We start from the raw sequence: 26,970 nt of genomic DNA, 5'->3' as shown, positions 1-26,970 counted from the left end.
TCAGCATCGTAATGCTGAAGCAATTCCACAACAAATGGTCCATATTTGTTTTTATGGTCGTCTATTAGGAGACGAGGAACTCAGCAGCAAACACCTTTGAGATCTCCAACGGTATGTACTCCAACGACGGGTATTTTAGCTCTACCAACAAAGATGTCCAGTTGTGCAACGAGATGTTTGTCTGTGATCCGTCAATCACCTCGAATGAGATTAACTGTACGTTGCAACATTGCAGGAGTCGGCGGCACGCGGGAGATAGGACAGGTTTGCGCGACATTGTTGCATTGACTACAGACGTCTTGCCCAACGACTCAATGTGCGTTTGTTCGCTGTTAGGGCTCCGTAGACATTCTGCAAACGGCTATGAATATCTGCGATGCTCTGGTTTTCCACCAAAAGAAGCTCAGTGACAACGGTCTGCTTGGAACGCACCTCCGTTACAGACGCCATTTTGAAGGCTACGTATAGTGCCGCCAGCTATCGGAACGTCATGAAACTATAGGGGCTGAAGCGGGAATATTCCACGATGTCCTACAACAAATTCTGCATTTTTCAACCGAAACTGGTCGAGAAAAAAAAGTGTAGGATTACTTATTGAACGCCCCCTCGTAGTTAGCTGCTATTTAGTGAACCAAATGGAAGTGCTGTCGTATGATCATTGTGACTTAGTGTGTTCTGCGTACGGACCGTGAAATTATGTGACGTATGCGTCTGGCGCGAGAGCGCTTGAACTGCTGTACCCGGTGGAGCGCAGATGGCTCGCTGTGGCCGTGATCCAGAAGCAGGTCACGTGGCCGCATGCAGTCGGCAGCCAGACGCATGGCATGGCGATGTGTGGCCAGCCAGGTGTGCTGGCGCCGCTGCATTCGTCTCGCTTTGCTTCATTCAGGCCAAAGTGGAGGACAGGCGAAGAAACGGCACCAATATACTCTACTGGCCTTTAAAACTGAAGCTACGTGCAACAGACGTCAGATTGGCATGAGGTGTACTACATTCTTGCATTTGCAAATGAGCAGCATTTCAGAGCAACCACACAGAATGGGTAAAGATAACGCCAATCTACATTCTGTGCAAAAGGGAAGATAACGCAATGGCTTTCTCATTCAGGAATCGCATCAGAATGTTCGTTGTTTATGAGAAGATTGTGTTATGCAGCGTGTAAGGAGAATGTGTCGGAAGTCGGCAGCGACAGGATCGCGGCCTATCGAAAAAACCGTTATCCCACCACTGTTATGCGAATAGGGATTCGTTGGGTTCAGGACGGCCACACTCAATGCCATGCAGAAACTGTACGGCCCCACGCGTCTAGCGCCTGAGAGGCCAGACATACTGTTCGTTCGGTTCGTTCTTCCGTGTAGCACTGTACAGCTACGTCACATAACGTGAGCCAGGAACTGAGCTTGACAGCAGCAGAACAGGTATACACATGGATAGTGCGGCGCCGACTGTAGCACCATGTGCTGTAAGCGCAGCGGCTATTGTTGTGGCTTCCCTTGATGCGCTGATAGTGGTACAGAGCCACACTGAAAGGGCCCACGCGACTAGCGCCAGAGAGGCCAGTCAAATTATTCGCTCGGTCATTTAGGATTGTATGGATATGTCATGTAACGTGAGTCAGCAAATAGGTTTGTTTGCAGCAAGACAAGTATGCACTTGGACAGTGCTGCGTTGTCGGTAGCACAATGGACTGTCGTCATGGCGACTCTTGTTGTGGCTTCCCTTGGTGGCCGATATTGATGCACCCTACTACGGCAGTGGACACAGGAGTGGTAGCATCGTTTTCGAGACGACTCCCAGTTCTGCGTGCAAGATCACGATGGGTGTAGCCGTGTGAGGTGACCCATAGTACACTAACATTGCCAGGCTGCACCCGTCACCGTCATAAGGGGCGAGCAGTTGACGTGACGGTATGACGTGCCATTAGGTACACAGAACAGTCGCCCCTGTTTCGCGTTGCTGCAGACGTTACGGCACCGACGTGTTAACGCTCGTGCCTGTGACCGATCTTCGAAGTCTCTATGACAATCGCTTTGGAAAAAAAAACAAACCGCAAGACCATGTTTCCAGTGTTAAGACTGTTCCAGTGGCCAGCACTTTGAGTACATTCAGCTAGACGCCTTTGTTAATTCTCCAAACAAAATATTCGTTGGTCTTTTCTCTCAAACTCATGTGTCTAAAGAAGTTGCAACAAAGGTTGAAAAATAGGGAGAAAGAACTTCCATACACAGTTGTCTGCTATAAGTAATCAACAAAGTCTGAATGAAATACAACATAAAAATGTTGAGGCTCCGCCGCCAGGGTCAGTTGACAATAAGTTTTCTGGGTATGGTACCGCATCATATTGTAAAAAAATTATTACTGGAGAAGCCAACGTTCCGCCCACAGTTACACTGATCTTCTTCTGGGTCTACTGAGTGTTTTTGCTGCCCAGAGTGTGGTCGCGGAAGGCTACGCAATTATACTGCGGCCCGCGTCCAGCAAGAGGAAAACAGGAGCTCACACCTCATTGCCCGATGACTACCAATCACAGTATGCACACTGGTACAATGCAAGAAGCAACAACAGATCCTCACTCCCTCCAACGGAGTTACCTATTACACTAAAGTTCCTACTCCTTCTGCCTCAAGAGACCCGTTATATCTCTAAACAAAATATTCGTACGTCTTTTCTGTGAACCTCATATGACTAATAAAAAGAAAAGAAATTGCGACGGAGGTAGAGAAAGGGTGAGCTTTCATAAACAGTTGTCTGCTGTAAATAATGATTAAATAATCAACGATTCTTTTAAAATTGTGATAATGTCAAGTTCAGTGAGCAGTCATGGTAAAATATAAGTGACTCTGGATAGTTAAAATACATTAGTAGATCTAGAAAAAGGCCGCTGTAATCGTGACCGAAACGTTGATGTCTTCAGTAATAGTTTTATATAACATACCGCAGTACCGTATAAATAAAAAATACTTTAATGTCGAAATAAAGGGTATTTGAAACCTTTGCGTCCAAGTTATGGACAGATAATAGCGATGGAATTAATATAATGAAATCTTTGTGTATGTGTATGAGTTTGAGGGGGCATTGTAGAAAGAGACCATGGCTTGGCTACATAAGCAGGTTCGAGTGAATGTAGGATGTAGCAGTTATGCAGAATTCAAGAGGCTTGCTTGGGATGGATAAATGTAGAGAGGTGCACCAAGCTAGTCTGCGGACTGTAGACCACAATAACAAAACTGACTCCGACAGAGTCACTTATATTTTACCATAACTGCTCACTGAACTTGACATTATCGCAATTTTAAAAGAATCGTTGATTGTTTAATCATTATTTACAGCAGACAACTGTTTATGAGCCGGGCAAAGTGGCCGTGCGGTTAAAGGCGCTGCAGTCTGGAACCGCAAGACCGCTACGGTCGCAGGTTCGAATCCTGCCTCGGGCATGGATGTTTGTGATGTCCTTAGGTTAGTTAGGTTTAACTAGTTCTAAGTTCTAGGGGACTAATAACCTCAGCAGTTGAGTCCCATAGTGCTCAGGGCCATTTGAACTGTTTATGAAAGCTCACCGTTTCTCTACCTCCGTCGCAATTTCTTTTCTTTTTATTAGTCATTTGAGGTTCACAGAAAAGACGCACGAATATTTTGTTTAGAGATATAACTGGTCTCTTGAGGTAGAAGTATTTAGTTCAGAGAGCGCTCTGCCAGTACTATGGTTTTGATCTGAGAGACATGGCAAAGAAGTCGTTGTACCGTTTTATAATCGATCAGTTAAACAAAACTTGCTCTCAGATTACTTGCAACAGAAGAACGAGGTGATTGTCAACAAAAGGTCATTACGACATATTCCTACTTATTTTGGCCATATTTTCGAAAATAGCAATTTTACCCAAGAAAGATGATGATTCGTTTATTCTACGCCATGTTCAGACACAAAACCTGCTGAATGGAAGCTGGTAGTAGCCAGTAGGCTCACAGAAATAGAGTGCCGAAATAAGGCGGTGAAGTACGTGCAACAATGTTACGAGTCATTTCGCATGCTCGTCACGGATGAGAAATGAGATGCGCAGTGTGCTTCTAGGAAGTATACTGACAAGTATGCAGGCCAACAAAGGGCATTGTCCTCTACCCCTTCGTCTGTGCCTTGGTGTATGCCAATGTAACGGTTAACTCTTCCAAGCTATCGATGTGCCACGTGGTGTATGTGTATGTTAACTGTTGGTACGCCTTAAGATCTTAATACAGTCAAGCACTTTTCCTCTACTTCCTATGCTGTCGACCTCGTCTTACTCACCTACTTCGCTTCGTATTTATTTTATTTTCAGTGTTTATGAATAATTGCCGTTTAGTTGTGTGTTAAGTCTCCATTTAGTCTCGCAATTGATTTTAAGTTTAAAGTAAAACTTGCTCTTCCAGTTGTTGAAGTTTACCTGGACTAAAGACAAATAGTACAATGCAAGCAGAACTTAAATAGTTCACATATGTGCCATTAATACGTATTTGTCCTTCTCTTTCCGAGTTTACAGATTTGGAACCGTTCTTCAGGACTGCTGCGAACAGTGCTGGTGATATAGAAACTCATCATAGATTGCTGTTTCAATTCTGAAGTATTCACTATCCTGATATCCTTCTGCTGATACAGTAACTGCAACATAGATGTAGGGCTGTGCGTTCTTCAGTATACAACATAGATAAAATCGGTTCTTTGGTTTTTTAAGGGCTCTTTATATAGATTTTGTTGAAAGCGAGCCAGTATCTTTCTCAAAATTTCCACAGTCAGCGCCATGTAGGTACTGAACAATCCCACGCGACTAGCGCCCGAGAAGACATATTGTTCGTTTGGTCGGTTAGGATTGCACTGTCGCGGTAGTCTAGCGGTTCTGGCGCTGCAGTCCGGAACCGCGGGACTGCTACGGTCGCAGGTTCGAATCCTGCCTCGGGCATGGGTGTGTGTGATGTCCTTAGGTTAGTTAGGTTTAAGTAGTTCTAAGTTCTAGGGGACTTATGAGCTACGATGTTGAGTCCCATAGTGCTCAGAGCCATTTGAACCATTTTTGATTGCACTGTAATGTTAGTCAAAAATTGGTTTGTTTGCAGCAGTACAGGTATACACGTGGATAGTGCAGCGCCGTCTGTAGCGCCGTCCACTGCAAACACGGGGAGTATCGACGCGTTTTCCCTTGGCGCTCTGACAGTGGTACACCTGTCAGAGTAGTAATTAATATGGATTACACCTTTTTATGTCCTCATGCGTAACTGAGTGGTAGCCGGCACGGCAGCTCAGCGTGTTCGGTCGGAGGGTTAGCAGCCCTCTGTATTTAAAAAAGCTGAGTGAATAGATCTACAACGAACTTCAACGGATGTCTTGCGACGTCCGCCCCAAACAAAGACAACGAACATTAACAAACAAAATGAGATTTAATAAAAAAAAAAGAAAAAGAAAGTGGCTAGCGCGACTGCCTGCTTTGCGGGGGACGCGGGTTCGATTCCTGGCATTGCCAGTTATTTTTTTTTTCATGGGGTGGAGGACTAGTACGGAGTGCACTCAGCCTCGTGAGACCAACTGAGGAGCTGCTCGACCGATCAGTAGCGGTTCCAAAACCAAGAATCCCTACAGCGACGAGGAGAGCGGTGTGCTGACAACATGCCCTTCCATACTGCATCCAGTGACGTCATGACATGGTGGGCGGTCGAGTCCGCTTGGCCCGTCTAGGCCAGAACATGGAACTTAACTAACCTACTCCATATTATTATTTCATTAATGAGTTATAAATGCACCATTGTGTTACATCCATTTCCAGTTCCTATCAGTTCCTTTTCTTGTTTTTGTATATACAGGGTGTTACAAAAAGGTACGGCCAAACTTTCAGGAAACATTCCTCACACACAAATAAAGAAAAGATGTTATGTGGACATGTGTTCGGAAACGCTTACTTTCCATGTTAGAGCTCATTTTAGTTTCGTCAGTATGTACTGTACTTCCTCGATTCACTGCCAGTTGGCCCAATTGAAGGAAGGTAATGTTGACTTCGGTGCTTGTGTTAACCTGCGACTCATTGCTCTACAGTACTAGCATCAAGCACATCAGTACGTAGCATCAACAGCTTAATATTCATCACGAACGTGGTTTTGCAGTCAGTGCAATGTTTACAAATGCGGAGTTGGCAGATGCCCATTTGATGTATGGATTAGCACGGGGCAATAGCCGTGGCGCGGTACGTTTGTATCGATACAGATTTCCAGAATGAAGGTGTCCCGCAGAAAGACGTTCGAAGTAATTGATCGGCGTCTTAGGGAGCACGGAACATTCCAGCCTATGACTCGCGACTGGGGAGGACCTAGAACGACGAGGACACCTGCAATGGACGAGGCAATTCTTCGTGCTGTTGAAGATAACCCTAATGTCAGCGTCAGAGACGTTGGTGCTGTACAAGGTAACGTTGACCACGTCACTGTATGGAGAGCGCTACGGGAGAACCAGTTGTTTCCGTACCATGTACACCGTGTGCAGGCACTATCAGCAGTTGATTGGCCTCCACGGGTACACTTCTGCGAATGGTTCATCCAACAATGTGTCAATCCTCATTTCAGTGCAAATGTTCTCTTTACGGGTGAGACTTCATTCCAATGTGATCAAATTGTAAATTTTCACAATCAACATGTGTGAACTGACGAGAATCAACACGTAATTGTGCAATCACGTCATCAACACAGATTTTCTGTGAACGTTTGGCCAGGCATTGTTGGTGATGTCTTGATTGGGCCTCATGTTCTTCTACCTCCGCTCAATGGAGCACTTTATCATGATTTGATACGGGATACTCTACCTGTGCTGCTAGAACATGTGCCTGGCCTTCACGATCTCCTGACCTCGACCCTCTTGACATTCATTTATGGGGGCATTTGAAAGCTGTTGTCTACGCAACCCCGGTACCAAATGTAGAGACTCTTTGTGCTCGTATTGTGGACGGCTGTGATACAATACGCCATTCTCCAGGGCTGCATCAGCGCATTAGGGATTCCATGCGACGGAGGGTGGATGCATGTATCCTCGCTAACGGAGAACATTTTGAACATTTCCTGTAACAAAGTATTTGAAGTCACGCTGGTATGTTCTGTTGCTGTGTGTTTCCATTCCATGATTAATGTGATTTGAAGAGAAGTAATAAAATGAGCTCTAACATGGAAATTAAGCGTTTCCGGACACATGTCCACATAACATATTTTCTTTCTTTGTGTGTGAGGAATGTTTCCTGAAAGTTTGGCCGTACCTTTTTGTAACACACACACACACACACACATATATATATATATATATATATATATATATATATGTGTGTGTGTGTGTGTGTGTGTGTGTGTGTGTGTACTGTGTGAGCCACCTTACCATGTGTCGCAGAGGCTACTTCTGGTGCCGCTAACTACTCCCCTCTGATCTGATCCATTTGCGAATGTTGCGTTAAGGAACGAGGGTTCATAATCTTCCGTATGAACTATAGTTTCTCTAATTTTTCTCGTGGTGATATGTAGGAGGAATTAATATGTTGCCCATCTCTTCTTAGATCGTATGCTGCATCTAAATCTCTACGTGATACACAAAGTCTTTCTTGCAACGCCTGCCACTGGAGATTGTTAAGCATCTACGTAATAACTTACACATGACAGTGAACACGCTGATAAGTGTTTAGTTTATTATGTCTCTTTCCCTGTGAAGTAACACAATTACAACGTCCTTTTCAGTATTGGGTGTATCTACGTCCTGTTTCGCAGATACTCTGTAAATAATTTTACATGTTTCTTTTTGTATTCATTTTTCTCCAGCTTTAATAACTTCTCTTGAAAGATCTTCATTTCCAGACCCTTAGCCTCTCCTCATACCTCTAATCCTATTTTTTTTTCTCACTGTAGTAGCGCATTCCTTAGTTCTAAATTACAGTTGTTGGTAGCACCGTTTTTAAACGAAATGTAATTTGTCTCTTCTGTGTATCTCCATGCATTTATTGTGGTGATTAGTTTCGACTTTTATTAGAGTCTGACTATTATTAAGGTTTCATTATCGACGATAACTTTTACTCCGCAAGTTTTCCAACCTTAGACGCGCGGTATACAATGTGTCCCATGATAAACGATCAGTATTCAGGCTTATGACAGGAACGACCATTCGAAGGAAAAATGTCTAGTAAACATGGAGTCTACAGTGCATACCTTAAAGAGCTATGAGCACATGTTTAGTAGAACACATATGTTTCACAATAGTGAAAACGAACATGTGCTCATAGCTCTTAATGTATGCATTATAGACTCCATGTTTACTAGACATTTTTCCTTCGAATGGTCGCTCCTGTCATATCCCTCAAAGCTGACCATCCCTGCCGCAAGGCACTGTACAGACCAAGCACGCCCGTAACTTTGATGGAACAAGCTGTAAAACCAAATTCATTCGGATAAACATGCAGATTAACGCGGAATCCCTTCACAATGCGAAGTGGAGTTGACTGCCTCAGTTTTTCTCAAATGTTGCCGAAATCAAGTACTCAGTATAACAATTTAGTGACATGCTGCATTATAATTGCATACGTAGCACCACAGTTAGCGCAGTTTTGCGAAATTATCGATATTAATGCGATTGTTTTCATTTTTATAGTCAATCGGGTAAAAGCACTGTATCTACAGTTCTTTCTGTGTAAACTTTTACGAGCACCAGAATTATCTTTTCTTCACTGACGTTTCCAATTTCAAATGGTTCAAATGGCTCTGAGCACTATGCAACTCAACTTCTGAGGTCATCAGTCGCCTAGGACTTAGAACTAATTAAACCTAACTAACCTAAGGACATCACACACATCCATGCCCGAGGCAGGATTCGAACCTGCGACCGTAGCGGTCACGCGGTTCCAGACTGAAGCGCCTTTAACCGCACGGCCACACCGGCCGGCCTTTCCAATTTGATTTACTGCATATTGTCTAATTTACAATGCGTGTAAACGTGCATGCATTGTGTTATACGATGCCGGATGTGAGTTTGTGGTATAGAGTTCCCTGCCTGTTGCATTTACTCGGTTAATACAGGAGCGGTTAATGCTGTTTGTAGATGATGCTGGAGTTGTCGTCCAACGAGGTCCCGTATGTGCTCGATTGCAGACAGATCTGACGATCGAGCAGACCAAGGCAACAAGTCGACATCCTGTAGAGCATGTTGAGTTACAACAGTGGTATGTGAGCGAGCGTTATCCTGTTAGAAAACTTCTAATGGAAGCTGTTAGGACGTCTGTTGGCATTTCGACGATAATGGGAACTCGAAAGGCACTAATGAAATTGTAAGAAGACGAATGAAACAAAGGAATGCCATCTTTCGTTCTTCTAGCGAACCCGGCAGTGCTTCGCAGTTGATACCTAAATGTCAATGGGAGCTGTAAATCCGTCATAATCTCGATTAGTCCTGGAAGTATTGTCAGGACATGAATTTCGACTTCTAGTTGCGTCTTCGTCCACTTTGAACGTATGGTACTCAAAATTTTAAGAAATCATGTACCATACGATCGAAAGAAAACGCCTTTGTTTTCGTTTTTTACTGTTTTTAAATTTTTAAATTTGTTGTAGACAATACAATCGCATAACTTCAGAATATACAGGGTGTACATAAAGCCCGGGAACACTTTCAATTATTTATTGCGGAAGAACCAAACATTGTACAGATATCATTCATATTTCATTTTGAAGAGAGACCCTGAAAGTATTTTTCATGTGCACCGACGTAGCGTAGTTTGGTAATTTGCCGATAGTCAGCGCTAGTCGCAAACATGGCGGCCGTGGTACAGAAGGGGACAGTTGTTTCATGAAATGGCGTCCCCTATCACCAAATCTCACTCCGTGTGAAAGGGCAAAAACGCTCTGATCGTTAATCAGTTACTACTTATTTGAATGTCTGACGTTGACTTTTGTTTATTGTTATTGCAAACGAAAACCTCAACTAGGAACTGAAGTCGCTTAAAATGAAGGGATAAATCGATTGGGATCATTGGTTTAAAGGGTGCGAGAGAGGTCTCGCCAGTTGCTGGATCCGTGAAGATAGTAACTTCAATGACATTGTTTCATGCAGTTTTAAGCTGCAAACTAGTAGCAACGCAAAGCATCGAGCGGTTTAGATTGCGTAACAGTTATACACAACTTTCCAAATATGCTGATTTTCTTTGGAAACCGACTGCGAGGAAGAATACAAAACAACACAGTGTTGTGTATACAGTTTTTGTTTAAGATTATGTATACTGAGGATCAATATAATTAAATGGACGAAACAATTTGTCTAATGGTTTAAATGCTTTGCTATCGTAGGGTTAAAACCTACTCTAAAGAAAGACTACGAAACTGCACATTTTCGCAGCACAGTATTTTGTATCTCGCAGTTGCTTTAATGTAACACTTGTACATCATTGTTTAAAAACAATTATAACCATTTGTGTTAAAAGTTGTATCAGTTATGAACTTTTCGAGGTTGTAGAAAACACGATTTTTTTTCTTGTGTTTATATTACCCCTCCCCCCATGAACCATGGACCTTGCCGTTGGTGGGGAGGCTTGCGTGCCTCAACGATACAGATAGCCGCACCGTAGGTACAACCACAACGGAAAGGTATCTGTTGAGAGGCCAGACAAACGTGTGGTTCCTGAAGAGGGGCAGCAGCCTTTTCAGTAGTTGCAGGGGTAACAGTCTGGATGATTGACTTATCTGGCCTTGTAACATTAACCAAAACGGCCTTGTGTTAAAAGTTGTATCAGTTATGAACTTTTCGAGGTTGTAGAAAACATGATTTTTTTTCCTTGTGTTTCTATTACCCCTCCCCCCATGAACCATGGACCTTGCCGTTGGTGGGGAGGCTAGCGTGCCTTAACGATACAGATAGCCGTACCGTAGGTATAACCACAACGGAAAGGTATCTGTTGAGAGGCCAGACAAACGTGTGGTTCCTGAAGAGGGGCAGCAGCCTTTTCAGTAGTTGCAGGGGTAACAGTCTGGATGATTGACTGATCTGGCCTTGCAACACTAACCAAAACGGCCTTGCTGTTGTGGTACTGCGAACGGCTGAAAGCAAGGGGAAACTACAAGCGTAATTTTTCCCGAGGGCATGCAGCTTTACTGTATGATTAAATGATGATGGCGTCCTCTTGGGTAAAATATTCCGGAGGTAAAATAGTCCCCCATTCGGATCTCCGGGTGGGGACTACTCAAGAGGACATCGTTATCAGGATAAAGAAAACTGGCATTCTACGGATCGGAGCGTGGAATGTCAGATCCCTTAATCGGGCAGGTAGGTTAGAAAATTTAAAAAAGGGAAATGGATAGGTTAAAGTTAGATATAGTGGGAATTAGTGAAGTTCGGTGGCAGGAGGAACAAGACTTCTGGTCAGGTGAATACAGGGTTATAAATACAAAATCAAATAGGGGTAATGCTGGAGTAGGTTTAATAATGAATAAAAAAATAGGAGTGCGGGCAAGCTACTACAAACAGCATAGTGAACGTATTATAGTGGCCAAGATAGACACGAAACCCTTGCCTACTACAGTAGTACAAGTTTATATGCCAACTAGCTCTGCAGATGACGAAGAAATTGAAGAAATGTATGATGAGATAAAAGAAATTATTCAAGTAGTGTAGGGAGACGAAAATTTAATAGTCACGGGTGACTGGAATTCGACAATAGGAAAAGGGAGAGAAGGAAACATAGTAGGTGAATATGGATTGGGGCTAAGAAATGAAAGAGGAAGCCATCTGTTAGAATTTTGCACAGAGCATAACTTAATCATAGCTAACACTTGGTTCAAGAATCATAAAAGAAGGTTGTATACATGGAAGAATCCTGGAGATACTAAAAGGCATCAGATAGATTATATAATGGTAAGACAGAGATTTAGGAACCAGGTTTTAAGTTGTAGGACAGGGGCAGATGTGGACTCTAACCACAATCTATTGGTTATGAATTGTAGATTAAAACTGAAGAAATTGCAAAAAGGTGGGAATTTAAGGAGATGGGACCTGGATAAACTGACTAAACCAGAGGTTGTACAGAGTTTCAGGGAGAGCATAAAGGAACAATTGACAGGAATGAGGGAAAGAAATACAGTAGAAGACGAATGGGTAGCTCTGAGGGATGAAGTAGTGAAGGCAGCAGAGGATCAAGTAGGTAAAAAGACGATGGCTAGTAGAAATCCTTGGGTAACAGAAGAAATATTGAATCTAATTGATGAAAGGAGAAAATATAAAAAATGCAGTAAATGAAGCAGGCAAAAAGGAATACAAACGTCTCAAAAATGAGATCGGCAGGAAGTGCAAAATGGCTAAGCAGGGATGGCTAGAGGACAAATGTAAGGATGTGGAGGCTTATCTCACTAGGGGTAAGATAGATACAGCCTACAGGAAAATTAAGGAGACCTTTGGAGAAAAGAGAGCCACTTGTATGAATATCAAGAGCTCAGATGGAAACCCAGTTCTAAGCAAAGAGGGGAAAGCAGAAAGGTGGAAGGAGTACATCGAGGGTCTATACAAGGGCGATGTACTTGCGAACAATATTATGGAAATGGAAGATGATGTATATGAAGATGAAATGGGAGATACGATACTGCGTGAAGAGTTTGACAGAGCACTGAAAGACCTGAGTCGAAACAAGGCCCCGGGAGTAGACAACATTCCATCAGAACTACTGACGGCCTTGGGAGAGCCAGTCTTGACAAAACTCTACCATCTTGTGAGCAAGATGTACGAAACAGGCGAAATATCCTCAGACTTCAAGAAGAATATAATAATTCCAATCCCAAAGAAACCAGGTGTTGACAGATGTGAAAATTACCGAACTATCATTTTAATAAGTCACAGCTGCAAAATACTAACACGAATTATTTACAGGCGAATGGAAAAACTGATAGAAGCCGACCTCGGGGAAGATCAGTTTGGATTCCGTAGAAATGTTGATGTTGGAACACGTGAGGCAATACTGACCTTAAGACTTATCTTAGAAGAAAGATTAAGGAAAGGCAAACCTACGTTTCTAGCATTTGTAGACTTGGAGAAAGCTTTTGACAATGTTGACTGGAATACTCTCTTTCAAATTCTAAAGGTGGCAGGGGTTAAATACAGGGGGCGAAAGGCTATTTGCAATTTGTACAGAAACCAGACGGCTGTTATAAGAGTCGAGGGGCATGAAAGGGAAGCTGTGGTTGGGAAGGGAGTGAGACAGAGTTGTAGCCTTTCCCCGATGTCATTCAATCTGCATATTGAGCAAGCAGTAAAGGAAACAAAAGAAAAATTTGGAGTAGGTTGGTTGGTTGGTTGGTTGGTTTGGGGAAGGAGACCAGACAGCGTGGTCATCGGTCTCATCGGATTAGGGAAGGATGGGGAAGGAAGTCGGCCGTGCCCTTTCAGAGGAACCATCCTGGCATTTGCCTGGAGTGATTTAGGGAAATCACGGAAAATCTAAATCAGGATGGCCGGACGCGGGATTGAACCGTCGTCCTCCCGAATGTTGGAGTAGGTATTAAAATCCAGGGAGAAGAAATAAAAACTTTGAGGTTCGCCGATGACATTGTAATTCTGTCAGAGACAGCAAAGGACATGGAAGAACAGTTGAATGGAATGGACAGTGTCTTGAAAGGAGGATATAAGATGAACATCAACAAAAGCAAAACAAGGATAATGGAATGTAGTCGAGTTAAGTCGGGTGATGCTGAGGGAATTAGATTAGGAAATGAGACACTTAAAGTAGTAAAGGAGTTTTGCTATTTGGGGAGCAAAATAACTGATGATGGTCGAAGTAGAGAGGATATGTAATGTAGACTGGCAATGGCAAGGAAAGCGTTTCTGAAGAAGAGAAATTTGCTAACATCGAGTATAGATTTAACTGTCAGGAAGTCGTTTCTGAAAGTATTTGTATGGAGTGTAGCCATTTATGGAAGTGAAACATGGACAATAAATAGTTTGGACAAGAAGAGAATAGAAGCTTTTGAAATGTGGTACTACAGAAGAATGTTGAAGATTGGGTGGGTAGATCACGTAACTAATGAGGAGGTATTGAATAGGATTGGGGAGAAGATAAGTTTGTGGCACAACTTGACTAGAAGAAGGGATCGGCTGGTAGGACATGTCCTGATTCATCAAGGGATCACAAATTTGGCATTGGAGGGCAGCGTGGAGGGTAAAAGTCGTAGAGGGAGACCAAGAGATGAATACACTAAGCAGATTCAGAAGGATGTAGGTTGCAGTAGGTACTGGGAGATGAAGGAGCTTGCACAGGATAGATTAGCATGGAGAGCTGCATCAAACCAGTCTCAGGACTGAAGACCACAACAACAACAACATATTACCCCTTCTAGCTCCGCTGGGGCTAATATGGTCCCATAAGCACATTGTAAATTGCAGATAACCTTGTAGATGGGGCAACCTCAGCTGTGAATATTTAACTTGGGCATTAATAACCGCTTCAGCTGAATTTGGTCCTTTATCTATGACATACGTCTTTTAGCGGTGTTTTTGGTTTGAAAAATAACGATAATGTTTTAATCATATGTTCATTTGAAGATGTGTCTTTTAGCACCACGAAACAGGCAGTGACCCAGTAATAAAGGACCAAATACAGCTGAAGCGGTTAATAATCCCCCAGATGAATACTCGTACTGTGGTTGACCCACCATCAAGGCAGGTTGCAGTTATAGTATGCTTCTATTCAAAACTATAGTTTTGTAAACATATAACCTTCTCCCTTTAAATCAGTTGGAACCAACGATGTTTTGTTAATCTTTATATTTACAACATATTAAAATTTATTCATTTTTTAAATTTTTTCCACTGAATACCAAATGGGGCAATAAGACCCCAGTCTAAATTTATTTTTGTTTACTGAGGATACCTGTCTATATCTCATAAGGAAAAAAAGGTGTGTGCGGAGGGGGGGGGGGGGGGGGAAGTGGAGGCTGGGCTCGTGTACCGCAATCCTCTAAAGAACTATTGGGTTGATTATCCTCTGGCTTGTAGCCTTCCTTACCTTACATGGGTCTACAGTTAAACGTTGAATGTAGCTTTTAATTCATCACACACATTTCATTGCAGTCTGTGAAATCACATTATGTGCGAGAAGAAAACCTTAGTATCAACTAGTCGACTAATCAGTAAATCACAGACCTTTCGAATTTTCACCCTGGCACATCCGCCGGCAAAAATGTGAAAGGCAAATGTCTTACCAAAAGTGGTCACACAGATTTTAATTATTACCTCAAGAAGCCAAAGTGCGAACACGAAACATGGTGATGATGTTAGTCCTCCTCTACATATTCACGCTTCAGTGCAACAAATTTTTACCAACGACGAATGACTTCCTGGAGACCTTGGTTATAGAAGTCTGCTTGTTGGCTGCTTAGAAACGCCACACCTCGAAAATCACGTCATCATTGTCCAATTACCAGACACGCAACGGTTTCCTTATCCGAGGAAAGAGGAAGAATTGACTGGTCGCCATGTCGGGAGAATATGACATGCGACTAAAAGTTTAATAGACCAAAGAAGTAACATATGGTTGTGTCCCGTGACGAATCGGCGCGTTGTCACGAAGGAAAAAGCACCCCGTTGCCACTTACGAGCATAATCAGTTAGCACCACACTATGACAGTTCCAAAACACACCATCACTCTGTCATTGCTTGTATTCGCCAATTTCGGCGGTGGGGAGTCCACAAATTACCACTGCTTGCTTTGCTCCTCTGTCTCGGGATCATAACGGTACACCAAGCTGAATAGGCAGCTAAGGAAGTCATCTGGTGTGCCCTGACACAGCTGCAAAATTATCGCATCCGTCTCTGTACGGCTGTCTCTTTGGTGTGAACAGTCGCGGAACTTTTCCAGTGGCCTGGGAATTTCAGTGTGGACTGCAGACATCTACATCTACACTCTCCAAACCACTGTGAAGTGCGTGGCAGAGGGTGTGTCCCATTGTACCAGTTATTGGGGCTTTCTGCTGTTCCACTCATGCGTGGAGCGCGGAAAAAAAATGATTGCTTAAATGCCTCCGTGCGTGCTGTAATTAGTTTAATCTTCTCTTTGTGATTCTACATGGGAGAGATAAGTGTGAGGTTTTAATACATTCCACCAATGGCCTTACCGCAGTGGCAACAACGGTTCCCGTCAGATCACTGAAGTTAAGCGTTGTCGGGCTGGGTTAGCACTTGGGTGGGTAACCATCCGGTCTGCCGAGCGCTGTTGGCAAGTGGGGTGCACTGAGCCCTTGTGAGACAAACTGAGGAGCTGCTTGATTGTGAAGTAGAGGCTCCGGTCTCTTACACTGACGCACGGCCAGGAGAGCGCTGACCACATCCGCATCCGTCGACGCCAGTGATTTGAGGTTGACCCGGCGGTCGGTCGCTACTATTGGCCCTTCATGGCCTGTTCGGGCGGAGTTTAGTTTTCTACATTCCTAGATTCATTACTTAAAGTTGGTTCTAAAACTTTCTAAGTATGCTTTAACGAGATAGTTCCCGTATATCTTCAAGTCTGTCAGCGTCTATGTAACACTCTGCTATGGGTCAGGCAAACTTGTGACCATGCGTCTTGCCCTCCTTTGTATCCGTCGAAAATCTCCTCAGTCCTATTTGGTACGAGCCCCACATACTTGAGCAGTATTCTAGGATGGGCCGCACGGGATTTTTGTATGCGGTCTCCTTTGTAGACTGATTGCATTTTCGTAGCCTTCTACCTATAAATCAAAGTCTGCTACCTATTTTATCTATGACTGAGCCTATGCCATCGTTCCACTTCATATCCCTAGAAATTGTTACACTTAGGTATACTCGTATGTGTGAATTGACTGATTTCAGTTGTGACTCTTGACATTATTATAGTCATAGGCTGCAAAATTTTTTTCGTTTTGTGAAGTGCAAAATTTTACATTTCTGAACACTTAAAGTAAGTTGACAATATTTGCGTCGCTTTGAAATCTTGTCAAGATCTGCTTCTATCCGACAGTAAATAACTGCTGCTCCTGCAAAAACTCCGAGGTTACTACGAGGGTTGGGACAAAACTCATTGCACCTATTTTTTTCTCTTGCATATACCAGCTCAGTTAGAAATGCGACACATACAGATGAAACGTCGAGGTGGGAATTGTATGTGTGGACACTGAAGAACACGGTAACACTGCGCCGCACATGTTTATTGCTGTAGTGTACAGGACAATAGTGGTTTCATGGTGCAAAATGATACAGCACTGCACACTTATAGTTGACACGGCAAAACTGAATCGAAAGGCCTCAGAGTAGTCCACTGCAATGGTCACTATACGCTGCCAGTGATGTGGGAGGCCCTGAACATCATCTGCGTCACCATTTCCCGGACCACATCTGAATCGGGTCATCTGTTGTCGCACAGCATAGGCAATATCCTCTCCTGTAGCATACCGCCTACCAAGTAGTGGATCTTTTACCTTTCGTATGAGATCAAAGTCACAGGCAAAAGGTTTGGAGAGTACGGCGGGTGATCCAGTTCTTCCCATCCTCCGCGCCGCAGTTGCCACCGTACACAGTCTGCCTTATGTGGTTTTGCGTTGTCGTGCAGTATGATTGCATTGTCCGCAAGAACCGAGCGTTTCTTTCGAACGCCACGTCGTACTTGTCACAAAAAATCAAATGGCTCTGAGCACTATGGGACTTAACATCTGTGGTCATCAGTCCCCTAGAACTTAGAACTACTTAAACCTAACTAACCTAAGGACATCACACACATCCATGCCCGTGGCAGGATTCGAACCTGCGACCGTAGCAGTCGCTCGGTTCCGGACTGGGAGCCTAGAACCGCTCGGCCACCGCGGCCGGCGTACCTGTCACACCAGAAAGTTCCTGCAGTACTCTGCGCTCACTGTTCTGCCATGTGGAATGAAGTGGCGCACAATGACATCTCTGCCGTCATACCCGACGAGCACCACCAATTTCATAGCGGAAGGATTCTGGCGGAACTTCTGTCACCTATGTGATACGGCACGTCGCTACTCCGTGGACTGACTTTTGAGTTCCCGTCCGTATACCTTGCGCAAAAATTCATCGTCGGCCATTATTCGTGACAGGAAGTGGTCGTCGTCTTGTTGCCAGCGTGCTAGGTAGTCGGTGCATATATTACATACCGCTTCCACTGTTGAACTTCCATCAGTTCATCCGCTACCAACCGCGATGCGCGTTTGCGCAGTTACATCTTTGTCCGCAGTATCCTGTGGATGATACGTTTCTCGATGCTTCTTGCCCTCTCTAACTCCTGTAGCGTCCATCATCCGTCTTCCCCCAGGAGCTGCTGGACGTCAGCAGGTGCCACGTCGGTTGGCCCAGTGACAGGTCGTCCCGAACGTTGCTGATAACCGATTGCCACACGTCCTTGACGAAACTTTCCTACGCACGGCGCTGCTATACGGTATGGGGTGGGGGGGGGGGGGGCATTATTCCCAAGGGCTTCCACCAATTCACTGTGACGTCCTCTCGCGTTTCTCCCTCGGACAACGGCTGTTTTGATGTATGCGCGCTGCTCAACACTTCCATTTCGCACGACGCTCGCCACATAACCGATTTCGCAACGCAGGACTCTACCAGCAGTCACAGAGCCATCTGTTGTTACGAATACATTCTATGCCTGTATAGCATCCACGCTACAAACAGCAGTTTCTGATCCGCTCACATGTCTGCAATTAAAAAAAAATAGTTGCAATGATTTTCCCCCAACCCTCATAATAATATTGCCTGGAGGCTCATTAGCATACAACATGAACTGCAAGGATTCCAGCACACTTCCCTGGGACACACCGAAGGTTATCCTATTTAGTGTAACTGCAAGTGTGCGGTCGTGCACAACTTGGAAAGGGGAGATTAGTGTTTAACGTCCCGTCGAGAAAGAGTTCATTAGAGACGGCGCACAGGCTCGGATTAGGGAAGGGTGCGAAATGAATGCGCCCGTGCCCTTTGGAAGGAACCATTCCGGCATTTCCTTAAACGATTTCGTACGCGGCTTCATGGCAAAGAGATTTTCGACCTCTATCACGGATGCAAGTGCTAACAGAATTTACGTCCCTCCCGGAGACGCAGGGAGAGCCACATCAACGTACCTAATGGCTTTGCAAAACTGCAGAACACGCATAGACTGTGAAATAACTTTAACTAGAGAATTTCAAGAGGAATATGAGAACATTCAAGAAAAGACTGTCGGTCTAAGTAAATAATAGCACCAGTTTTCGCCCGGAGGAATAAATCATTCTCAAACCTCTCTCCTCTCTTACAACAGTATTTAAAATGTTCTGTATACAGTAGACAGTATGTAGTAACTGTTCCTTTGTAACAAAGCAAGGAAAACAATTTTCGCGGTTCTGTCCGTTTTATCGTCAACCATTTTCCAATCACTGCTGGATGATGGACTCCCCAAGGTTTCTTCGGGTATTACGATCTTTCAGTTTTGCGCAGCCCGGCTGTCGCTTCTATTTCGTGATACTGTCTACCTAAACTTTACTAACCTGTCGACTAGGTCGTTTCTTATCTCGAGGATTCCAGGAAGAACTCTCTTTATACCGTCTTCCGTCAGTTCTTACGGCTGTGTGGCTTTGACTTCCATAACAGTCGCTTTCAGATCATCGGCTCTTGTCTTTTCTGTTATTCATATATTCATCTCTTTGTGCAGAAGCGTTGCCTTTAACAATCCTCTCTCCTTCGGTAACTCACATTTTTTGAATCGTTTGCGCTTTTAAGGTGAATGTCGCTATGCTGTATTATATTTTGTTTTTTATTGAACTTCGGATCCGGGGGAACTGCTTACTTATTTTTAAACAAGTTATTTAATTTTAGGAATGAGTCATTTTTGTATCTTTCACCATTGCTTCGTCAGCTGTTTTTAGTTGCTATAAGTGCAAGAATTAATCAGCTAGATTCAGTAACCTCAACGTTATTCTTTACCGTCTGCCTTTCCGAATACTGGTTATACATCAGTTCGCTCTTATAGTTTTTATATTTATACCTAATCGGCGTAGTAAAAATGTTAAGAATTTCTTAAATAAATATTACTGTAAATGTAGAAAGTTTCCCTAGGTCTGTTGTAGGACATCTGCGTCTTACCAGCGTATTCTAACTTTACACTTATAAAGTGTTACAGTAAGGGATTCAGCAGATCGAGACCTAAAGAGACAACGTACCGTACGTTGAATGTGTAATAGCGTTTAGTTACTGACGCCAATGTAACGATTACTGTCAGTGATACTTGTTCATGACTTTCAGACAGGTCAACAGGTATGGCATTTTGACGTCCAAGTTCTATTATATGTAAAATATTAACTGAAACTGAACAAATAAAAAATATAAATTAATGCAGTTTGCACGCGAAATCTTTACAAGAACAGGTAATCACTGAGAACAAAAATAGAAAGATTTAACTGCATTAATATTTCACAAATAATTTATAAAGATGAAACGTGAAGGGCAGTTACTGTGAATATTTATGAGACAATGACTATTCCCATTTTACTGAATGGAAATGAGGCATAGATTCCGATTATGCAGCAAAAAAAAAAAAACACTGTTCGCAGAAAAAAAGGTATCAGGGGAAAACATCAGGTAAAGATTGACAGAAGAAGAGACTGGAACGGATGTAAGAACAAGGACCGAATTACAAAGTGCGATAGATATCTAACAAAACAGCTGAATCACCGAAATATAATGCATCACGCTTATAAATATGTAGATATCAGCCAAAGATTAATTGAAATGACAAAGTAAAAAGATGGAAAGACCAACAAAATGAACAGTGTGTGACGCATTCTTCTTCTTTTACCTGGCCTTATCCCATCTCTTCACGGATATGTTAACAATAATTTGACAACGCTAGTGGCAGAGTTGGCCACATGGCCTTCCTGTCGCCACCTCTTAGTTCTCGGAAAGCAATTTGTGTATCCCATGTGTCTGCGTCTTGGGTTATCCCATATGAAAGTGTAAGAACGTTTACGAAGTGTTTGTGAATCGTGTAACTGAGGCGGGACATGGGATCAGCCCGGTATTAACCTAGTCAAAAGTGGGAAAACCGCCTAAAAACCACTGTCCTGCATTCCGCCCACGTCATTAATTCGCCGTGTTGATTTGATCCGGAGCCGGCGCACCTCCCTGAATTCCAGAAGCGGCATGCTAACGCGAGCGTGCGTGTCCTGGCGGATAATGTGCAACGTATTCGGAGGGACGAAATAACTCCCTGAACGATTTTCCCTGATAGTTTTGCCCTCACTCGCCAGTACGCAGCTTCGTCCCGCCACCGCCGCTGCAGTGACTGGTCATGCTTAGTTGCGCGACTTTGGGAATCGCTTACTTCATAGAAAGTACTGCGCCAGGCTGAAGGTCATCGTATTAGCGTTTATTTCACTGCAGCTACTTGTGTGCGTTCCCAACATTGCGCAAGGCCTCACTGTTGATCATATAGAGGAAATCTGTGTTCGGTGTGATGCTGTAAGTGGTAGTAATGTAATGGTCAAAAGCAAATAAGAGGTTGGCCAAATTGTTGCGATGCATTTACAGCTATATCCATAATCTACAGATCATTGTGAAGTGAATGTCAGAGGGTAACATCGTTGTACCCGTTGTTATGGTGTTTCTGCGGGAGAGACACGTAGGGGTTTGTAGTAAATTCGTAGATTCATTACTTAAAGCTTTTCCTTGAAATTTGTAAGTAGTCGTTCACGGATAGTCTGCGTCTACCTCCTAGCGTTAGTCGGTTCAGTTCTTTTTGCACCTCCTTGTCGCTCTTCCACTAATCAAACAAACCTATGATCCGTCGAAATAAAATGCGGTGAGTGGGAATAACGTAGCTTCAACTGTGAATGGTATAGATGTGTTATATCTATCGGTGACATATGAAAATTTATATCGGACCGGGACTTGAACCTGGATATCCCGTTCATCGCGAGCCGTCACCTTAACCATTAGGCTATCCGTGCGTGCCTTCCGCACGACCCAAACTTCCAAATGTCACCTTGTCTACGTTCCTACACCATATCCAGGTTCGAGTCCTAGTGCGGAATAAATGTCCCCATCATCAACAGTTGTTCATCAAGACATGCGAGTAATGCTGTGATCGTTCGTGCTGCCCTTCTTTCTATCCACTCAATATCCCCTGATAGTCCTAGTTTGTACGAGTCCCACACACATGAGTAATATTCTAGAAAGGGCTGCATGTATATTTTGCAAGTAGTCCCGTTTATTGACCGATTGCACTTCCCTATTATCCTGCACTTCCACCTGCTTTGACCACAACTGAGCAATATGATCATTTCATTTCATATCCCTACATATTGGTACATCCGGGTAGTATTAGTTGACCATTTCCAACTGTGACTCATTGAAAGTGGACTTATAGGATAATAGTTTTTTTTCGTTTTATTAAGTGCACAGATTTACATTTCTCAACACTTAAAGCAAGTTGTCAGTCTTCGCACCACTTTGAAATCTTATCAATATCAGACTGAATATTTTTGCAGCTTTTTTAAGACAGTACTTCATTGTAGATAACTGCATCATGTGCTAAAAGTCTGAGCACGAAACAGTAGGGAAACAGTCACGGATATGATGAGCGAGATGGGGTGGCAACCAGTAAAAGAAAGACGTTTTGCTGTGCAGCGAGGTCATGTCAAATCAGCAACTTTCTCCTCTGAATATGAAAATATTTTATTGTTGCCATCCTACATAGAGAGAAATAATCATGGTAATAAAATAAGAGAAATCAGAGCTTGTATAGAAAGATTTATGTGTTCGGTTTTTCCTCCCGCTGTTAGAGAGAGGAACGGTAGAGAAGATGGCTCGAAGAACCCTCTGCCAGGCACTTAGATGTGAATTGCAGAGCAGTGATGTAGATGCAGATGGGATGGTAGCAGACTAGTACACATTTTCTTCGGCATCAGAATTCAGGTACCATTCCGTTTCGCGCCCTCCCCGTTCCTATTAAATTTGTAGGGGTGTTTAGTCACTGTGGTCTCCCTTTCATAGTATCCGCTTGTGACTGCCAGTACCTGAGTATTATGAAATCGAATCCGGTTGTCTCCTGGCTGCAAAGCATGTTCCGCAACATCTGATCTGTCTGCTTCTTTCCTTCAGCAGTCGTCCTTGTGTTCGTCTAGTCACCTTTCGACCACGCTTTTAGTAGTACGCACGTACACATCTCCACAATTACTGGATATCCTGTAGATTCTTGGTTTTTCTAGTTGCTTTCGAGCATCCTTGGCCGACTTAGGTGTTCCTGTATCTTTCACATGGGTTTGTAAATTAAGGGTTTTCCATGAGATCCCTAAATCACTCCAGGCAATTGGCGGGATTGTTCCTTTGCAAAGTGATGGCCGATTCCCCGTCCCTTCGTAGTCCGAGCTTTTACTTCGTCTCTAACGACGTCGTTGTCTACGGGATGTTAAACTCTAAACTTCCTTCTTCCTTTTTTGCAGATTAGAGCGACATTCCAGTTCGTCAAGATCTTTCCTTTTTCATGAGTGTCGTATTTAATGAACGGCAGGAAATGCTTGGATTTTGCAGATGCGTGTACGTCGCTACAATTTTTTCGTGACTGTCATAACGCTCCTTTTATTTCGGCGTACGAGTACCCAGTCTTCAGCAGTGGCCTGTTTAGATTTACCAATTGCGCAATGAGCAGCTCCGTTTCGCAGATGCTTCTCGCTCTATCCGCTACAACCTCTCTGAATGCGTCCTACTTACGGGACCTAAACGTTGAGTTTCAACAAACAATTCAATCCGACTACGGTGTATCAGCCCAGAATATTTTAATAAGTGTGGCATTTACGACCGTGAAAGTTACATTTTACCTTACTGTTGATTACGCTGTGGATTTAGGGGTATTGACGTGGCTTCCGAGTACCTGCAATTACACTGTCATACAGGCGGTGCCTGTGGTCTTATTGCGTGACTGGAGGTTTTCGCTTTCAATGTAGGCAGCAATTAAAATCATTCGCCATCTGTTGGCTGTGTTATGACCTCTCTGAAAAAGTGAGTATCGGTGTTTTCTAGAGACGTTAACGGATGGCCGGTATTTGTGACGTTGCATTCAACCAAGTACATGGAGTTCCACATCTTAATGCCGTGAACGTTGCAAGGATGGTCTGTTTGATCCGAAAAGGATGGACTCTTGGTCGTGTTGCTTCAGATTTTAATGCCTGTATGTCATCCATAGGTTGTGGACACGCCAAGGGGAGAAAGGTTATAACACAAGGGGTTTTGGACAAGCTCGCAGACGCTTTACAGCTCCACGTGAAGACTAATATCTGGCCATGTCTGCGTAGCACCGTCGTACGGATTTCGCCAGAATACTGCAAGACGATCTCAGAAGGGCCACTGAAGCTGCTGTTACGATCATGCTGTAATGAACAGGTTACAAGTAAGGACCTTACGATCCAGACGTCCTGTTGGAGTATCCTGTTTTACACGACAACGTCATCTTGGAGCTCTCCTTCATTTCTGCCGTTCCCATGTCAACTGGCAACTTCGTCGCTGGCGAAACGTATTATTCACAGATGAGTCCAGATATCCTCTGACGCAAGATGACGGCCGTGTTCGTGTACAGAGACCCATAGTGAGTGGTAGCGACCAGATGTTGTCCTGGAAAACGACAGATCTCCAAGGTTCTTTTATGTTGTGGGGATGCTTCAGTGTTGCCAACCATACAAATGTTGTCGTTGTCCATGGTCGCCTTACCACCAGGCAGTACATATAACAGATCCTTTTGGACCATGTGGTGATTGCTGCATACGGTGGTGCCCCTGAATTGCTTCTAATGCCGCGGGCTATATGCCGGGCGTCAGCAGGAATGTCCTGCGAAGCATGTAAATTGAACAGACGGATTGACCGAGCCTGGATCCAAGCCCCATCGTGCGTTTGTGGGACAGGCTTGACAAACGTGTTCGTGGTCATCCTATTTCACCACAGGCTCTGCGAGAACTTTCATGAGCTCTCATTGAAGAATGGGATCGGATAGCATAGGGTGACCTCTGTATACTTACACTATGAGATCAAAACTATCCGGACACCCCCAAAACATACGATTTTAATGTTAGGTGCATTGTGCTGCCACCTACTGCCAGGTACTCCACATCAGCGACCTCAGTAGTCATTAGACATCATGAGAGAGCAGAATGGGGCGCTCCGTAGAACGCACGGCCTTCGAACGTGGTCAGGTGATTGGGTGTTACTTGTGTCATACGTCTGTATACGAGATTTCCACACTCGTAAACATCCCTAGGTTCACTGTTTCCGATGTGACAGTGAAGTGGAAACGTGAAGGGACATGTACAGCACAAGAACGTACAGGCCGACCTCGTCTGTTGACTGACAGAGACCGCCGACAGTTGAAGAGGGTCGTAATGTGTAATAGGCAGACATCTACCCAGACCATCTCACAGGAATTCCAGACTGCATCAGGATCCGCTGCAAGTACTATGACAGCTAGGCGGGAGGTGAGAAAACATGGATTTCATGGTCGAGCGGCTGCTCATAAGCCACACATCACGCCGGTAAATGCCAAATGACACCTCGCTTGGTGTAAGGAGCGTAAACATTGGCGGACTGAACAGTCGAAAAACGTTGTGTGGAGCGACGAATCACGATACACAATGTGGCGATCCGATGGCGGGATGTGTGTATGGCGAATGCCCGGCGAACGTCATCTGCATCGTGTGTAGTGCCAACAGTAAAATTCGGAGGCGGTAGTGTTATGGTATGGTCGTGTTTGTCATGGAGGGGGCTTGCACACCTTGTTGTTTTTGCGTGGCACATTCACAGCACAGGCCTATATTGATTTTTTAAGCACCTTTTTGCTTCCCACAGTTGAAAAGCAATTCGGGGATGGCGATTGCATCTTTCAACACTAGGAGCCCCTGTTCTTAATGCAAGGCCTGTGGCGGAGTGGTTGCACGACCATAACATCCCTGTAATGGACTGGGCTGCACAGAGTCCTGACCTAAATCCTACAGAACACCTTTGGGATGTTTTGGAACGCCGACTTCGTGCCAGGCCTCACCGACTGACATTGATACCTCTCCTCGGTGCAGCATCCAGTGCAACCCCCAAGAAACCTTCCAGCACCTGATTGCACGTATGCCTGCGAGAGTGGAAGCTGTCATCGAGGCTAAGGGTGGGCCAACACCGTTTTGAATTCCAGAATTACCGATGGAGGGCGCCACGAACTTTAAGTCATTTTCAGCTAGATGTCCGGATACTTTTGATCACATAGTGTATACGGAGCATGCCACGTAGGTTTTTTTAAAGGACATCATATTCACCGTTGACTACCAGATGATATTTATTTCACAATTGCAATTCCCGCCTTGGGGTCATTTTCAAGTGGGACTGCAAAAGCTAAAAAATACAAAAATGAAGCACGGAGTGTATATACAGAACTGCACAAACATACTATGTAGACAGTAGTACATTACAAAAATGGTGAAAATAATACATCACTTTTATATTGCTTCATCACTCATTAGACTTTAAAATCAACCGGTATGTATACATATCATCGTCAGAAATAAGCCTTTTAGTGTACTGTAGATTTACAGTAACTATAAAAGAGTGTGAAGCTTTTACATCGTGATATGATGTAAATTACGTGAAATGTTAGTAATGTTAACATACTTCACATACATCGCATCTAATCAATGTTATAACACACTGTTTACATGCGAAGTAAGGCCGCTGGGGACTGTAGATATGTAAAATCATAAGTGGAGACCATATCTACATTCCCCATGTTAGGACCTAGTAAGACGTCATAACTTGTATTTATGAGTTGGCGTCTTGTGATGTGTTGTCCAAATTTGTTGTGCTGCACTGTTAGCTGTATCACTGGCGTGCATTTTGCGCCTTCTAGGTTTTTTTTTATCAGTTGCAATGTATACACAAAGAAATGTATGATTACTATTGCCTTGTTCTGGATGAGTACCCAAATGAGTGA

General features: G+C 43.8%; 1 protein-coding gene and 1 pseudogene across 1 annotated transcript in view; both read left to right on the top strand.

Moving 5' to 3' along the window:
• The window catches only part of LOC124606679 (homeobox protein B-H1), a 455,998-nt gene that overhangs the window by 38,711 nt on the left and 390,317 nt on the right, over positions 1-26,970 (top strand). The gene's annotated exons all lie outside the window — the stretch shown is intronic.
• LOC124607776 lies at positions 16,113-16,230 on the top strand (annotated as a pseudogene).

Source organism: Schistocerca americana, chromosome 3 (assembly GCF_021461395.2).
Source record: "Schistocerca americana isolate TAMUIC-IGC-003095 chromosome 3, iqSchAmer2.1, whole genome shotgun sequence".
NCBI classification, from domain to species: domain Eukaryota; kingdom Metazoa; phylum Arthropoda; class Insecta; order Orthoptera; family Acrididae; genus Schistocerca; species Schistocerca americana.
Note: the sequence above shows the minus strand (reverse complement) of the source record. Positions and strands in the feature narration are given on the sequence as shown.